The sequence below is a fragment of the Fukomys damarensis genome, unplaced genomic scaffold (assembly GCF_012274545.1).
Source record: "Fukomys damarensis isolate Sample0158 unplaced genomic scaffold, DMR_v1.0_HiC HiC_scaffold_35, whole genome shotgun sequence".
NCBI classification, from domain to species: Eukaryota; Metazoa; Chordata; class Mammalia; order Rodentia; family Bathyergidae; genus Fukomys; species Fukomys damarensis.
This window is the reverse complement of record NW_022900947.1, coordinates 32,480,445-32,488,957: the sequence shown is the minus strand read 5'-3', so window position 1 is coordinate 32,488,957 and position 8,513 is coordinate 32,480,445.

The following is an 8,513-nucleotide window of genomic DNA, read 5'->3' as shown; positions in this document are numbered from 1 at the left end:
CTTACAGTAGCAAATTGTTTTATCTTTTTGTCCCATTGGTGGCCCTCCCATAGGGGACATCATCTGTGACATTATTTGATGAGGTACAGGAGGTATGTTTGCTCTCTGACCCATAGGGTGCATTCCCATTGGTGCCTAATGCATGCCAAGGTGCCCCATCATGAGGCGTCCATGCTCGGCTCCCGTCCCTGAACTCATCAGACTGCTCCTCCGGCAGCCACTACCTCTACCTGGTTTGCAATCTTAATTCCATCTACAACCATAATACCCCTTTGCCATGTAACCTAACATATTCACAGGTGTTTCTTCTTTGTTTGTATTTTTCAGTACTGGGGATTGAATCCCAGGCCACTAAATTACACGCTTAATCCCACTCACAGATCCTAAGAATTAGGATGTAGACATTTTGGTATGGGGTGTGTGTGTGTGTGTGTGTGTGTGTGTGTGTGATTATTTTGCCTACCATATCTGTAGACATGCAAATATATTTTGCCTGATGGAAATTTAATTGACTTTTCTACCTACCTACTCCATTTATTTCCATTTGTAAATTCACTTCAAGGATTTTTTAATTCACTTCAATGCCCTTACTCCATATAAATTTGTAGCATTTGACTTTTCCATTTAACAAGTTCTAGTATCTTTCCCAGTTCCTTCATTAATGAATGAGTTACATCAACTCTTTGATCTGTTATTTTATAAACAAGATAAAATTATATATATATGTGTGTGTGTGTGTTTATAATATTCTAGAGCATCAGAACTTGATACCTCACAATCTCTTCCACCTCATAAACTTCAATGTGCACAGAAATTGGATCTGGCAGGGGATGGACTATACGGCTTTTGGTTGAAAGTCAGAGATCAAGTTTCTTCTCCCTGACACTAGAGGCACATCTTTATGCCACAATCAATTTAAGTGAATTGTTTAAAATTGCCATTGTATCACTCTGACTGGATCCTACAGAAATTTTACAATGTACTTCTTCAAAGGAGAGCCGACAAGTACTACCACCCTACCTCCAATCACTGACCCACGAATAGTGTTTTGCAAGATGAAATGAAATTTTTAAGCATTTCATCATTTTACTTTTTATTATTTAAATCTCTTTTTGGGTACCAGGGATTGAATTCGGGTCCTTGCACTTTTGAGGCAGGCAGAAGCACTGCTGAACTACTCCAGCCCTATTGTTTAAATCTTTTTTTTTTAAAGCATTTCTATTTGATCCTGTTACTCTTCACAAGGACATTAGAAAGTTCTCCATTCTGCGCTTGATCTTATCCAAAAGACAGAGAAGCGATTAGAGCGTTCTCCATTCTGAAATGCAGCAATTATCCTAGCTCTTTCTCACTTCACATACCTCTGTTCACCCTGACAGGATAACTTAACTATGAACCTTACTGTGCCTATTGAAACAAAGCACCAGAAAGGTGAATTTTCCAATTTTCCCTTCCCCCTATATCAGTATCACTTTCTTTGGAGCAATGGTTATAATATTTTATGCAAATAAAGTGCAAAAAAATAAAAGTACAATTATGAATGTTTTAATGTGCTGACACAAGCACTATATGTTGTCTGGGTGAGAGCAGCACTTAGACTGAAGCATCCTCCCTTGTGTCCACAGTAAGATATGCGTGACTCACTCTCCATCCATATGGGTTTTTGCAGGTTGGATTTTTCATTCAACTACTGAGCAAAGTTATGAACACCAACGAGATTATTTTGAACTTTGCTGTTTGAGTAGTGGAAACTTCATGCTTGGAGACATTTGACAACTAAAGAGTTCAAGACATCATATTACAAGTGTTATATTTCCCTTGCCTTAAGATGCCTGCCACAGGGAATAACAGCCTCCATGTTAAAATGTGGCTTTTCCCAACAAAAGACAGTCTTCTTCTTCCCAACGGGCTTCTTCTCCCACCAAAAGAGTTACCTGATACTTGCTACATCCTACCAGCTATGATGTCACAAAGCCCTCCTAGCGATATCACAGGATCCTCTAGTCCCTCAATACTACCTCACTCAACACCACCCCAACTCAGGCTAACCCCACCCCACTCCTATAAAAGAAGCTCCTTTGTTCGGAGACAGCCCGGCAGATCCTCCCCATAATAAAGATCCTCCCTATACTAAAGGCTCCTTATGGTTCTGGTCTGGTCCTGGTTTTTGGCTCTTTTTATATAACAACAAGGCTACTGTTGTGGCTTGTATTTAGATGCCCCCACCCAAGCCTCTTGCTTTTTCAGAGGTAGTTGAATCTAGAATATGTGATTGATTCATGGTGAAGCGAGGCCCAAGGGAAGTAGGATTAAGGGCATGAGTATTACCTGCCTTAAATTGTCTGAATAAGATAAAAGGGACAGATAGGGCTAGGGATTTGGCTCAGTGTCACCACACCTGCCTTGCAAGGACCTTTAGAGATGAATTAAATACATTTTTCCTAATGAGATGATTTGTCTCTTTTGGGGCACAGGAGTAGTACCATGCTATGATTTATATATAGATGTCTCCTAAGAGCCTCATGTTTTCAGAAGTGGGGTCTGGTTAAGGGAGGAAGGTTGCTGGGAGGGTGACCCAGAAGGAATTATTTCCTTTCACATCTCCTACCTTCTCTGTTTCCTGGCCTCTGTGATGTGAGCATTTTTCCTCTGTCTATACTTTCAATCTTTCTGTTTTCTGTGTCTGAGCCTGCTGAACATGGATTGAAACTTTAAAAACTGTGAGCCAAAAACAAAACCTCTTTTCCTTTAGGTTAGGGGTATAGGATACTGTGTTTCAGGGACAAGAAAAGTGATTGAGATACAAGTTCAATGTCATGAAGCTTTTCCCCATGTTTTCTTCTAAGAGTTTTATAATTTTAGCTCTTTTGTTTAGGACCTTGACCTTTCAAAAGATATTTATTAAGCACCTAATCTACTTACAGAATTAGGTACTGAGGAATCAGGAACAGGAAGAAAAAATGTTGTTTTTCTTTCAATCTAAAAGGCAACACATGGAAATTAAAAGAAAGGAAGACATGTGACTAAAAATTACAACTAAGTTCTTTGGGAAGGATCAAAGGAATTACAGATGAGGAAATATATCATAGATGGAATTTGAGCAAGACTCAAGATGTACTTAGAATTTGGATTTAAGAAGATTACATAGGAGAGCACTTTGGGTAGAGGGTATATTGTGGGCATCCATGGGAACCAGTGGTAGTTTTTGGCTAAAGTGTTTGCATAAAGGAAGACCCATTATGGATGAGTGAGTTCAAATAAAAGAGATGTGCCACATTCTCTGCCAGATTCCAGCCTGTTTATGATGGCCAGAGGCCAAGGAGGGGCTAGCACCCAGAAAGTTTCCTTGGCAATGGGAAGCAATTTGATTTCTCCTTTTAAATCAGGCTTTCAGCTGGGGAGGACTCAGGGATGAGCTAAAGGAATCTTACAGAAGCAGAACCAGGCCAGGTTAGTGGAAGGCACAAGGAAGTTTGACACACTAGGTGAGCTACAAAACATCCTGCAATTGTAGCGAGTTTACTGCCACGTGGGATGTGGGGTTTTGGGTGCTTTGTTCAAGAGCAAGCACTTTGTTCAAGCACAGGTACAAAATGGTGTTGAGGCACAAGATGGAGTGGGGTTGGCTATCACAGAACCACAGTTAAAATTGAAAATACAACTTGATGTATGCATGGGAGAGAGAACAAACCAGATAATGTTTAAATGCTAAACATCCCCAATACAAGGGTTCAAGATTACTCTTCTCTCATGTCAATGGCCATAATAGCTGTAGAGATTTTTGGGATCCTGCAAAAGCAAAATTGATTTGCAAATACATGTAGCTTAGGTTTAGTGGGAAATAGGAGGTTCTAGTAACTTTGATATATAGATAAATTATTTAGTTATATTAAGACATTCTGGAACTGAGATTGTAGCTCAGTGTTTGAGTGCTCAACACTGTGAAGCCCTGGGTTCAATCCCCAGCACTGGAAAAAAAAAAAAAAGACATTTTGTTGTTGGTGCACTAATGATTTACAAGAATATTCTATATTTCTGTTATTCACTCTGTGAACTTACCAGTGTGACCACATGATGGTAAAAGAACACAGGTTATTTGAAAAATGACTTACATCACCCCAAAGTAGATAAGACCTAAAATATGTGGAGCTAGCAGCTGATCTAGGGACACTTCTAATCATCAAGTAAAACTGTAACTGAAGGGTTGAGTTTTCCTTAAGGCCAAGTCAAATTGGAATTTCTCTCAGGTCAGCAACACACTCAACAATGTAGCATCTGCAATAAAAAAAAATGTGTCACTGTGGATTACTAGATAAACTAATTGATAAAGAGAAGTAAATGATATAAATGATTTGGGAAAATACATTTATCTTTCTTGCTGTGCGGACCTGCAATACTTGTATCAATAACGATAACATAAAACTCATAAAATCCCACTACCGTGAGTCTCATCAATTCAAAGACTGTGTATTAAAAAAAGAAAATAAGAGAAAGAAATAAGCACAAAAAGTAAAAAAGAATAGAAAAGAAAACAAAGACCATGCGTTCACTATGTAAAAACACTTATTGAAAGTCCCTGAAATCTTGCAACTCATATATGAAAGAAAAACTTGGTTGAGATTTTTCTCAAATCTGAAAATAATTATAAAAGCATAATTACCAACAATGTCAGGTAAATCTGAAAGTAACTCTTCTAATTTATTATTAAAGTTCTAAAACAATCATGCTAAAGGAAAGACTGAATGATCTTTCTGATCTCTTTATGGAAAAATAAAATTATGTAACTATTGTCTTCTAAATAGGCCATCAAAGAGTTTGAAGCCAAAACATATAGGGAAATAAATATTACGAAGATGAGTTATGCAATTAATTAATATAAACATATTATGTTATTTTCCTAGATTTATATAAATATAGTATTTGTTAGTCCTAAAATCTGGTAATTGAGTTTGTTCTTATTTGAAATAAATTTTCATTTTTGTGACTTATTTGTTAGTAATGTGAGAGATTTTCTTTAAAGTACATCCTCAAATATATCAGCTTTGGACCCCTGAAAATCTGTTTTGGCCATTGGTCTTAGCTTATTTATTCAGCAAATGTTTGTTGAACTCCTACTGTAAATGCCTTTTGGTACTGAGAACTAGTAATGAGCAAATGAAACACGGACTGCCTCATAGATGTTGTAGCTACAAGGACTGCAAATTTCTGTATATTCTTATAGAAACAGGCTGATTAAATGCTAGATAGATCTTCGAAAGTAGACATCAACATCTTTCTTTGTAACATGTAGGTTCAATGCTCTAGGAGAAGCTGGGTGACTTCAGGTATAATTATTTTACTATTGAGTACTCAGGTATGTCCTCTTTTACCTTGTGAGATAATACAGCAAAGCAAGATAAAAATTGTTTCAAATTTGTATTGACCTTTCCTCAGTCACTGATTTAGTGAAAAGGAGCCAACTGTGTTGAGTATATGAACTTAACATGGATTTTTGGTTATTAATGTTTCTACCAAATGCAACTTCCATTATCATCCACAAAACTACTGACACTACAATTGAACCCAAGGCCTTTGCACCGAGCTACATCCCTGGCTCTTCTTTTATTTTTATGATGCTGCTGCCTGCCTCATCTTTCATTTTTAAACTGAAACAGGGTCTCACCAAGTTGTTAAGTTGCCCAGGCAGAATTGCCATTTACAAACCATATTATGGGGCCACCGACAATTTGCCTTTGCACTGTTTCCTTTAAGGTGTATGTTAATACTTTGGTGTCACTTTTGGATGGTAGAAAAGAAGTATTTGCCCTCTGCTATGGTTTGTTCCTTAAGAGTTCATTTGCCCTTGGCACGGTGACATTAAGAGGCAAGGCCTAGTGGGAGGATGTTAGGTGATGGGGGGTACTACCCTTGGGAGGGGTTATCATTTCACCTGGGGTTAGTTCTCTTGAGAGGGTTGTTATAAAATAACAAGTCTGATCCCTCCCAGGTGTCTCTCTGATTCTTTACTTTGCCATGTGATTTCTCCCTTTCACTCCTTGTCCCTCCTTGAGGTCATTTGCCACAATGTGATGCGCCCCCCACAGGGGGGTGTCCTTTACAGCCAGTGCCTCGCTCTTTGGACATTCAGTTTCCTAAAATGTGAGCTAAATGAACCTCTTACTTTACAAACTACTCAGCTTCAAGAATTCTGTTAAAGAAACAGAAATAGACTAATACATCTCTTGTAATATAATAAATAGGAGTCTTTCCTTGGAGACATGGAAGAGATTGCTATTATTTATTTTTATTTTTTTGGTACCAGGGATCAAACTCAGGACCTTGTGCTTGCAAGGCAGGCGGCGGCACCACTGAGCTAAATCCCTGGGCTGAGATTATGTTATTGTCATGAATCAGCCGTAGGACTGCAAGACAGTTTTCAGTATCAGCAAGATGAGATCACTATTAACTGTAGAAAATAAATGAATAACCCAAACCAAGATCATCTAAGGCAGTGATTTTAAGCTTTTCTGCCTGAATTATATTATTAGTGTATTATTATTATTATTTTGGTATTGGGATTGAACCCAGGGCCTTTGTACTAAACTACATCCTTTAGTAGCTCTCTCCTCCTGCTTTTTTTTTTTTTTTTTTTTAAGACAGGATCTTCCTAAATCACTAGGTTGCCCAGGCAAGGCTAGAACTTGTGGTCCTCCTGTCTCAGTCTCCCAGTGTGCTGGGATTACAGGTATAGACTACCACATTCAGCTTGGTTTTAAAATTTTCAGTGTCTGATGTGAAGTGAATCTACACAGCAGATCATTTTGTTGACTCATCTCATGGTGTACGTTGTGGTTGATTCATGTTGGAACTCGGGACTTTGCACTTGCAAGGCAGGCAGTAGCACCACTGAGCTAAATCCCTGGCCCAGTAAGCCCCTATTTTGTATCCCTAACACCTACTACAGAGCTTGGCATATGGTATGCAGTCTATAAGTGCTTGCTGAATTAAATTAAGTTTGGCTATTGGAAAGCCTGTGGTTTATGGGACTGCATCCTAGTTGAATTGGGCATGGAGGCTCTCAAGACAGTAGCAAAAATCCTTGAAATCTAACAAGTATTGAGATGAACATCAGCAGTCTCTTAGGAATGCTAAACAAAAATTTAAATTGGATACTATATAGTAAAAAGAAAACCATTCATAGCCAAGATAGTGGGTTTCAAAATCTTTAATATTAGTAAGTTATGTGTTTTAGTTTGCAAATTCGAAGAAACTTTCTCTTGGTCTGGTTTTACTTAGCAGAGACTTTAGCACTATCCCTTCAGACACCTATGTCTTTAAAAGTAGCCCAAATGATGTGAAATAGTTTATGTAAGCCCCCAAAAGAGACATAAATTACCCTACCATTGTATTCTCTCACACCAGGAAAAAGAGAGTTCAGTATATTTCTTGTCCAATACAAAATTTCAGAAGGCTGAAACATATTAATGCAGAACAGGGAATGTGATTCAGATTCAACTATCTGCTCTCATGACAGGTAGCACTAGATGATGTCTCATAGGATATTAGAAATAAGAGAATCTTCAAAAACCATTGAGCTCAACCCCTCTCCTTTTACCAGTGGGTGATCCAAGGACAAGAGAAGATGAGAGAAGCCTTTAGTGCCAGGATGTGATTTGACAGTGGTCTTCTAGGCTACTGCCAAGAAAACCTTCCAACTACCAGGGCTCCCTGAATCCTCAATGGGGGCACATTCTTAAAAACCTACTGGTGCATCAAAATATTATGAAACACTTTTCTCTTGACTCACCAGTTATTACTGATAGAGTACTCAGAACTCAATTAATTATAGTCCAAAGAGTTCAGAAACTGTGAAAATAGCCTGGATTCTTCAAAGAGGGACACAAAATGTTATGAGTACGTACCTACCCATGTTCTCTGAAAATAAATCTTAGCTGGAAAATAATCACACTTGAAAACTAGAGGTTAAAAATGCTAGCCCCAATCAGCCTATCCTTGCTTTACCTGCCATCATGGTTCTCTCTCTCTCTCTCTCTCTCTCTCTCTCTCTTTCTCTCAAGTGAGGTCTGATTTAATTATTGATTTTTAAAACAAAGGGAAAATAATGAAGGCTGATTAGTTGTTTTGTTGTTTTGTTTTTTCATGGCCCAAAATTGAACATTTTCTCATTCAGAAATGTAGGGCACCCAGTTAGTGAAGGCCCTTAGCATATGGCTTTAAATGACAGAAAGATTAAAGCTGGTGTCTTCTATAGTATACTAAACATGAATATAAAATATGAGAATAAATAGGATACATTCCTACATGTCAAATTACAAAACTGCTCAACACTTTGCAATTGTGACTCAGGCAAATACCATGTTAGGTCAATTTCATATTACAAATACTGCATCAGCAGGCTGGGGATTTAGCTCAGTGGTTCCGCCACCTGCCTTGCAAGAGTAAGGACCCGAGTTCGATCTCTGGTACTGGAAAAAGAAAAAAAAAAAATGAAAAAAACTGCATCCTCCGGGCCC